Consider the following 10,649-nt stretch of genomic DNA (forward strand, 5'->3'; position numbering starts at 1 on the left):
GCTTTTGTGGGGACCCCGCGGATTTGGGCATAACACCCAAAGGTGTATTTTATTTATTCAGTTATAACTTATTTTATGATACAGACTGACCTGGAACTCAGAATCCCCGCCCCTGCCTTTGCGGCTGCCCCCATGCTGGGTTTGAGTTTTTTTGTTGTTGTTGTTGCTGCTGTCATTGTTTGTTTGTTTTAATTTTTTTTCAGTATTGGAGTTGGAACTCGGAGCATTAAACATGCTAAGCGACTGCTCTACCACTGAACTGACCTCTCCCTCCCATGTTTGCCTTACCTCTATGGCTCCTTCCCTAGCAAAGGGAAATTGGCCATGCTGAGCAGGGACTAGCGGCAGAGTTCCTATAACTGATGCTTTGGTCTGTACACTGCTGCCTCACGTGGCCAAGGTCGGAACTGCAATCCCTTCAGATAATCCCGATTTGTTCTAATGAACAAGCTGGGAGCTAGGCAGGAGAGGGCTGGGTAAGAAGCATCCTATGGTAGAATCAGCCAAGCCCAGAGTGGTGGTGTAAGCTGTCGTCCTGCCACTGAGGAGGTAGAGGCAGGAGATAGAGTTATCCTTGCCTGTTTCTAAAAGCGTTAAGAGGCCAGGTATGGTGGGGCATGAATCCTTTGATTCCAGGGCTTGGAAAGCAGAGGCAGGAGGATCTCTGTGAATTTGAGGCCAGCTTGGCCCACATAGTGAACTGCAAGCCAGCTAGGGATATTTACACACATATATGTATTATAGTATATAAATATATGTGTTTGTGTATATATAAGGTATATAATCATGTATATATCACATATATAATGTATGTGTAATGGATAAATATTTACATACATGCAAATTATATGTGAACACATATACACATGTATACACATATGTTACATACACACATATACATATGCATATATATACAGAGAGGGAGAGAGAGCAAGAGCCAGCAAAATGACTCAGTGGATAAAGGTGCTCACTGCCAAATTTGAGACCTTAGTTCCAGAGCAGGACTCGTGGTAGGAGAAATGACTCTTGCGTTGTCCTCTGACCTCCATATGGGTACATGGCACCCATACAGCTAAAATAATGAATAAACAAATACATGTGGGTATGTAAATTAAAAAAGGAAATGTCCAGATCGCAAGCATCTGTTCTTTCCCTGCTCCCTGCAGGAGCTCCTGTTGGTCAAGCCTAGCCCAGTGCTCACCTTGAATTCCCTTTGGCTGCCCAGTGCTCTGACAAGCAAGTTCTTCAGCCTGGAACCTGAGGCTGTGAAAGACCGATCCACATCCGCTGCTGCAACAGTCCCTGGGGCTGAGCCCATCCTTCCCAAATTTCCTACAACAAATTCCAGGCAGCTTTAAAATATTTTTCCTGTTTCTTTTATCAGGGTCTTCTACAGCCCAGATTTGCCTTGAGCTCCCTGCATCGCCATGATGACCCTGCTCCTTCTGCTTCCCCCACAGGCGCTGGGATGACAGGTGTGTGCCACCATAGTCTGGTGTATCCGGTGCTGGTGTTAGAACCCAGGGCTTCATGCATGCTAGGTGTCTCAATTAGGATTTTGGTTTGGTAAAACACCATAACCAAAAGCAACTTGGGGAGGGGAGGGTTTATTTCACGCTACTCCAGGCAACAGTTCGTGATGGGGATTAAAGGCGTGCACCACCCTGCTCACACCCAGTCCCATCCCGTTGTTTGACCTGGTCTCTCTCACTGGCTGGCCAGTCGGTCCCTGGGATATTTACATCTCCACATCCCCAGTGAGGCGCCATGGGAGAGCACCACCATCATGTGCAGTTTCGATTACTATTACTTTAATATTTATTTTAAATTCTTTGTATATGTGTGTGTAGGGTCTATGCACATGTGAGTCCATAAGAAGTCACCCGTCTTCTGGCACTGGAGTTTATTAAAGCCACTAGAGGACACTGCATGATAGTGGCGTCATCACACTGTACCTGTCTCTGTAAATCGCATACTGACCCTTTCTGAATAATTGGTCCTTTATTATATTCACCCTTCTAGTCTGATTACACTGTTGGTTGCTGCTTCCTCTTGAAAGACCTCTAGAGTGGGGAGACTCTCTCAAGTCTTGGGATAACACGAACCCCCAAGAACTCACGAGAGACTGTCCTTGCTGCAATCACAGGAGGTTTATTGACAGGACAGGAGCCAGTGCACTGGGGCCAAAACTCATTTCCCATGCAGGGGTAGAGAGTTTGACCCCAAGTAGCTGGGAGAAGGGTTATTTAAAGGAAAAAAAAAACACAACCCAGTAATCCAAAGGGGGTAGGGAGGGCATCATTGGAAAATTCCAAAAACACCAGTGATCACTGAAAAATTTCGAAAACACCAGTGATAATGACAAGGGCTAACTCCATTTCTCAAGATCATTCTCAAGATTATAATCTAACTTCATCTTCAGCTACTTCCTAAAACAGAGTCACTGAACTGGCTAATCTAGATTTTTGGCTCTTCTCTTCCTTCTTAGATTTTTGGCTCTATTTTTTCTGCTAGAAGGGTCTGGATTTATCCAGGTCTTTCACTCTCTCCATCAAGTGAGCCATTGTAATTGAGGACTAGCTTCTAGTACAGCTGCAGAGAGGCCCTTCCAATCTTGTGGAATAACTCTGAGCAGCCCAGTTATTTAAAACCACATCTCATGTAGAGCGAGTGCTTCCCATATGCCTTCCTGTATGCTGCTTCCTCAAATCTTTCCAGGTCTGCCAAGTCCATAGGTCTCCAGTTCCCCTGAGCAGAACCTTGAGGATATTGATTATTCAAGGCATTTGCTGCGTAGTGACTGGGAACACCTGTAGGGACGTCCTTATGAGTTTAGCAAACATTCCTCAATTCCATCATAAGGTGGTGCCGTAGGTCCACAGTTAAATATTTCCTTTTCTTCTCTAGGGAACATTACTTTTCTTTCTATTGGAAAAGTTTCCCTTTTAATTCTTTCTCCTTCCCTTTTCCCTACTGGGAAGTTTCCTTTTCTCCCCCTTGTTCTTTGTCTTGGTAGCTCTTGATTTACAGACATGCACTTAGCGTTTTAGCCTTTCTGGGTTCTAGCAAACGAAAGAGGAGGAGAGTGAGTTACTGGCACCTGTGAGCCACCTGATGTGGGTGCTGGGAGCAAAATGTGGGTCCTCTGTAAGAGGCTTTTAAATATTGAGGCATTTCTTCCATGCCTTTACATTTTTAAATAAACGAGTGATTAAGGGCGATTATCGCTCTTCAGAGGACCCGAGTTTGATTCTTCAGCATCCACATGGCAGCTCACAACTGCCTGTAACTCCAGCTTCAGGAATCCCATACTTGTTTCTGATTCTCCCGGGTACTACACGCATATGGTGCACATTAAACTCGCAGAAGCACACACACACACACACACACACACACACACACACACACACACACACATATACCTAACACGGGTACTGCACGCATCTGGTGGACAATAAACTCACAGAAGCACACACACACACACACACACACACACACACCTAACAGGGGTAATTCATGCATATGGTGTACAATGGACTCACAGAAGCACACATACACACACATATATACCTAACACGGGTACTGCATGTGTATGGTGCACATTGAACTCACAGAAGCATACATACGTACATACACATATATACTTAACAAAAATCTTTAAAAATTAATTTTAAAATGTTTGCTAAATTTATTTGTTCATTGGTCACAGACACACTACATTGAAAGTGATTTAAATGTTAAATCATATATAAATAAAAAACATTGAAAATTAACAAACTGCATAATGAAAATGTACTTCCAGGGAAAATTTAAATTTATCAAATCAAACAAGGATGGGCAAGTTTATTGGTTGTTATTCAAGCAGAAAAATATATAAAAACTGCCATTTGTGGTGGCGCACACCTTTAATCTCAGCACTTAGGAGGCAGAGGCAGGAGGACCTCTGTGAGTTTGAGGCCAGCCTGATCTATACATAGAGAGATCCAGGACAGCCAGGGGATATTACACAGAGAAACCTTGCCTCAAAAAAGAAAAACAGACCAAAATCCTGGGCGTGGTGGTGCTCGACTTTATTCCCAGCACTCAAGAGACAGAGGCAGGCGGATCTCCATAAATTCAAAGCCAGCCTGGGCTACATAGTGGGAGCCTGTCTCAAAGTAAGTATAGAAAATACTAACAGCTAGCTTCCCACCAGCCAGCACTAGTACATCTGCACAGTTTCTACCTCCGGTTCAGCTGTCATCACTGAAATGAACTGTGCTGTGTATCTGAAACCAGATCGGTTACTTGGGTGTGTTAGTATTCAGGCATCTGTACTGGCCTGCCCTTGGGGTCCTGCCAGGATCCATCCTCAGCTGCAGCCACTAAGAGCACCTCCTGTGCACGTTCAGGCTCACCTCCCCCTCTTTCTTTTTCCCTGTCTGTCTGTTCCCCCTCCCCTTCTCTGTCTTTCCCTCCTCTAGTTCTACCCACTTGCCTGCTAATTTCATGATGTCATTGTTTGACAGCAGAGTAATACTCCATTGTGTAAACATACCACATTTTCTTTATCCATTCTTCAATTGAAGGACAACTAGGTTCTTTCCAGTTTCTAGCTATTATGAATAAAGCTGCAATTAACATAGTTGAGCAAGTGTCCTTATGGTAGGATGGATCATCTTTTGGGTCTATGCCCAAGAGTGGTATAGTTGGGTCTTAATTGATGTCCAGTTTTCTGAGGAACTGCCATATTTATTTCCAAAATGACTGTACAAGTCCGCGCTCCCACCAGCAATGGAGGAGTGTTCTCCTCGCTCTACATTCTCTCCAGCATGAGCTGTCACTTGTGTTATTGATCTTAGCTGTTCTGACAGGTGTAAGATGGAATCTCAGAGATGTTTTGATTTGCATTTCCCTTATGGCTAAGGATGTTGAACATTTTAAAAAATGTTTCTCAATCATGTGAGATTTCTCTATTGAGAATTCTCTATTTATGTCTTACCCCATTTTTAGATGGGGTTATTTGGTTTGTTATATCTAGTTCCTTGAGTTCTTTATATATTTTGGAACTTAGCCCTCTATCTGATGTGTCTGTTTTTATGCTAATAGCAGTTTGGTTTTGTTACAGTAGTACAGCTTGAAGTCAGGGATGGTGATAGCTACAGCAGTTTATATTGTTCAGGATTGTTTTAGCTACCCTGGGTTTTGCTTTTTTTCCATATGAAGTTGAGATTGTTGTTTTAAGGTCTGTAAAGAAATGTGTTGGGATTTTGATGAGAATTGTATTGGATCTCTAGATTGCTTTTGGTAAGATTGCCATTTTTACTGATCCATGAGATATATGAGAGATCTTCCCATATTTTGATATCTTCAATTTATTTCTTCAAACACTTCAAGTTTTTAAGCATACAAGTCTTTTACTTACTTAATTAGAGCTACCCCAAGGTATTTTATATTATTTGTGGCTATTGTGAAGGGTGTTTTTCACAGATTCTTTCTCAGCCTGTTTGCCATTTGTATATAAAAGGGCTACTGACTTCTTTAAAAAAAATTAATCTTGTATCCAGTCACTTCACTGAAGGTATTTATCAGGTGTAGGAGTTCCCTAATAGAATTTTTGGGGTCACTTATGTATATTAACATAACATTTGCAAATAATGATACTTTGACTTTTCCCTTCCCAATTTGTATCCCCTTGGTTTCCTTTAGTTGCCTTACTGTTCTAGCAAAAACTTCAAGTACCATATTGAATAGATATGGAGAGAGTGGCCAGCCTTGTCTTCTTCCTGATTTCAGTGGAATTGCTTTGAGTTTCTCTCCATTTAATTTGATGTTGGCTATATATTGCCTTTATTATATTTAGGTACATTTCTCATATCCTTAATATCTCCAAGACTTTTTATTATGTAGGGGTTTCTGTCAAAGGCTTTTTCAGCATCTAATGAGATGATAATGTGTTTTTTTTTCATTTTGCTTATATGGTGGATTACATTGACTGATTTTTGTATGTTGGACTATCCCTGCATCTCTGGAATGAAGCCTACTTGGTCATAGTAGATGATAGTTTTTTTGTGTGTTCTTGAATCTGGTTTGTCAGTATTACTGAGTATTTTGCTTCTATGTTCATAAGGGAAATTGGTCCCTAATTCTCTGTCTTTGTTGAATCTTTGTATTGTTTGGGGTGACTGTGACCTCATAAAATGAATTTGAATTTGGGCAATCTTCCTTCTGTTTCTATTTTGTGGAATAATTTGTGGAACAATCTGAGGATTATTTGCATTATCTCTTCTAAAAGAGTTTTTAAAAAGTTTGTTAGAATTTTGTGCCAAAACTTTTTTTTTTGCTTGGAAGATTTTAACGACTGCTTCTATTTCCTTATAGGTCTATTTAATTTGTTTATCTGATTTTGATTTAACTTTGCTAAGTGATATCTATGAGAAAAACTATCCATTTCTTTTAGATTTTCCAATTTGTTGGAGTACAGGTTTTTAAGATATGTCCTTTTGATTCTTTGGATTGCTTATGTGTCTGCTATTATGTCCCCCTTTCTGCTTCTGATTTTATTAATTTAGATAGTCTCTCTGTGTTTTAGTTAGTTTGGATAAGGATTTTTCTGTCTTATTGATTTTCTCAAGGAACCAACTCTGCTTCATCGATTCTTTGTATTGTTTCCTTTGTTTCTATTTTACTGATTTCAGCCTTCAGTTTGATTATTTCTTGCCTTGTACTCCTCTTGAGTGTGTCTGATTCTGCTTCTTTTTGTTCCAGAGCTTTCAGGTGTGCTGTTAAGTTGCTAGTATGAGATCTCTCCAATTTTTTAAGGTAGGCACTTAGTGTTATGAACTTTCCTCTTAGTACTACTTTGATTGTGCCCCATAAATTTGGGTATGTTGTGTATTCATTTTTTCTGAATTCTAGAAAGTCTTTAATTTCATTTTTATTTCTGTCTTGACCAAATCTTCATTGAGCAGAGTGTTGTTCTGTTTCCATGAGTTTGTAAACTTTTTGTTTCTTTTGTTTCAATAACAGAAGTTGTTATTGAAATCCATCTTTAATCCATGGCGATCTGATAGGATACAGGGGTTATTTCAATTTTCTTGTAGCTGTTGGGACTTGCTTTGTGACTGAGTATGCGGTCAGTTTTGGAGAAAGTTCTGTGAGGAGCTGAGAAGAAGGTGTATTTTTTTGTGCTTGGGTAAAATTTTCTGTATATATCTGTTAGGTCCATTTGGTTTATTACATCTGTTAGCATCAGTATTTCTCTGTTTAGTTTTTGGCTGGATGACCTGTCTTTTGGTGAGAGTGGTGTGTTGAGGTCTCCTGCTATTAGTCACACTTGATGTGTGATATAAGCTTTAGTGATGTTTCTTTTACAAATTTGATGCCCTTAGGGAGTTAACAAAGTCTGGTATACCAAGTTGAGGTGGACCAAGTCCCCCCCTCCCCTTACCACCCTGCATCAAGGCAGAGAAAGGTATCCCACCATAGGGAATGGACTCCAAAAAGCCAGTTCATGCACCAGGAATAAGTTCTGATCCCACTGCCAAGGGACCCCCCAAAAGATCAGGCCACGCGACTGTCATCCACATTCAGACGGCCTTGTAGGTTCCCCCAGTCGAGAGTCTATGAACTCCCACAAGCTTGGGTCAGCTGTCTCTGTGGTTTGCCCCATCATGATCTTGACCCTGCCTTGCTCATAAGTTTCCCCCACCTTCTCTTCAACTGAACTCCAGGAGTTCAACCCAGTGCTTGGCTGTGGATCACTGCGTCTGCGTCCATCAGTTACTGGATGTAGGTTCTATGATGACAGTTAAGGTACTTACTAATCTGATTACTGGGACAAGCCAGTTCAGGCACCCTCTTCTCTATCTAGGCATTTTAGCTAGGGTCATCCTTGGGGACTCCTGCGAATTTCTCTAGCACCAAGTTTCTCCATAACTCCATAATGGCTCTATCAAGATATCTTTTTCTTTGCTCTCCCTCTCTGTCCCTTCTTCACTCAACCATTTTGATCCCTCATGTTCCCCTCCCAACGCCCTCCCCTTTCTACATCTCTTCACAGTTTACCCAGGAGATCATAACTATTTCCCATTCCTGGGGCCCTTCATGCTTGTCCCTCTTAGGGCCCTCCTTTTTAACTAGCTTCTCTGGGGTTGTGAACTGTAGCCTGGTTAGCCTTTGTTTTGCATCTAATATCCCCTTATGAGTGAGTACATACCGTGTTTGGCTTTCGGAGTCTGGGTACCTCACTCAGACGATATTTTTCTAGTTCCATCCATTTGCCTACAAATTTCATGATATCATTGTTTTTACCAGTTGAGTAATATTTTTTGTGTAAATGTACCATACTTTCTTTATCTATTCTTTGGTTAAGGGGCATCTAAGTTGGTTCCAGATTCTGGTTATTATGAACATAGTTGAGTGAGTGTTCTTGTGGTATAATTGAACATCTTTTGGATATATGCCCATAGTGGTATTTCTGGGTCATGAGGTAGATTGATTCCCAATTTTCTGAGAAACTACCACAACAACTTCCAAAGTGGCTGTACAAGTTTGCACTCTCACCAACAATGGAGGAATATTCCCCTTACTCCACATCTTCTCCAAAATAAACTGTCATCAGTGTTTTTTTTATCTTAGTCATTCTAACAGGTTTAAAAAGATATCTTAGTGTCATTTTGATTTGATGTTGAGCAATTTCTTAAATGTCTTTTAGCCATTTTTATTCTGTTGAGAATTCTCTGTTTAGATCTATACCACATTTTAAAATTAGAGTATTTGGTATTTTTATGTCCATTTTTTTATTGATATTTATTGAGCTCTACATTTTTCTCTACTCCCCTCCCTGCCCCTCCCCTCCATCCTTCAATCCTCCCCCAAAGTCCCCATGCTCCCAATTTACTTAGAAGATCTTGTCTTTTTCTATTTTCTTTTAAAAAAATATTTATTTATTTATTTGTTATGTATACAATATACTTTGTGTGTGTGTATATGCCTGCAGGCCAGAAGAGGGCACCAGACATCATTACAGATGGTTGTGAGCCACCATGTGGTTGCTGGGAATTGAACTCAGGACCTATGGAAGAGCAGGCAATGCTCTTAACCACTGAGCCATCTCTCCAGCCCTTTTTCTACTTTCTACTTCTCATGTAGATTAGGTCTATGTAAGTCTCTCTTATTGTCCTCATTGTTGTCTAAGTTCTCTGAGATTGTGGTTTGTAGGCTGGTTTTCTTTGCTTTATGTTTAAAGCCGGGCGGTGGTGGCGCACGCCTTTAATCCCAGCACTCGGGAGGCAGAGGCAGGCGGATCTCTGTGAGTTCGAGACCAGCCTGGTCTACAAGAGCTAGTTCCAGGACAGGCTCCAAAGCCACAGAGAAACCCTGTCTCGAAAAACCAAAAAAAAAAAAAAAAAAGAATGTATGTTTAAAAACCACTTATGAGTGAGCACACGGGATAATTGTCTTTCTGTGTCTGGGTTACCTCACTCAAAATAATGTTTTCTAGCTCCATCCATTTTCCTGCAAAATTTAAGATGTTATTTTTTCTGCTGTGTAGTACTCCACTGTGTAAATGTACCACATTCTCCTTATCCATTCTTTGGTGAAGGGGCATTGAGGTTGTTTCCAGGTTCTGGCTATGACAAACAATGCTGCTATGAACATAGTTGAGCGCATGTCCTTGTGGCACGATTAAGCATTCTTTGGATATATACCTCAAAGTGGTATTATTGGGTCTTGAGGAAGGTTGTTTCCTAACTTTCTGAGAAATCGCCACACTGACATCCAAAGGGGTTGTATCAGTTTGCACTCCCACCAGCAATGCAGAAGTGTTTCCTTTTCCCCACAACCTCTCCAGCATAAGTTGTCATCAGTGTTTTTGATCTTGGCCATTCTTACAGGTATAAGATGGAATCTTAGAGTTGTTTTGATTTGCATTTCTCTGATGATTAAGGATGCTGAACATTTTCAACCATGTCTTTTCAGCCATTTTAGATTCCTCTGTTGAGAATTTTCTGTTTAGGTCTGTACTCCATTTTTTTATTGGATTATGTGATCTTTTGGCATCCAATTATTTGAGTTCTTTGTAATATTTTGGAGATCAGACCTCTGTCTGATGTGGGGTTAGTGAAGATCTTTTCCCTTTCTGTAGGCTGTCATTTTGTCTTGTTGACCATGTCCTTTGCTTTACAGAAGCTTTTCAGTTTCAGGAGGTCCCATTTGTTAATTGTTTCTCTCAGTGTCTGTGCTGCTGGGGTTCTATTTAGGAAGTGGTTCCCTGTGCCAATGCATTGAAGTGTACATCCCACTTTCTCTTCTATAAGGTTCAGTGTGGTTGGCTTTATGTTGAGGTCTTTGATCCATTTGGACTTGAGTTTTGTGTATGGTGATAGATAAAGGTCTATTTTCATTTTTCTACATGTTGATACCCAATTATGCCAGCACCACTTGTTAAATATGCTTTCTTTTTTCCATTTGATATTTTTTTGCTTCTTTATCAAATATCAGGTGTTTAAAGATGTGTTGATTGATATCCGGGTCTTCTATTCGGTTCCATTGGTCCTCCTGTCTGTTCTTATGTCAATACCAGGTTGTTTACAGTACTGTAGCTCTGTAGTAGAGTTTGAAGTCAGGGATTGTGATGCCTCCAGAAGTTCTTTTATTGCCCAGGA

Source organism: Arvicola amphibius, chromosome 3, assembly GCF_903992535.2.
Source record: "Arvicola amphibius chromosome 3, mArvAmp1.2, whole genome shotgun sequence".
NCBI lineage: Eukaryota > Metazoa > Chordata > Mammalia > Rodentia > Cricetidae > Arvicola > Arvicola amphibius.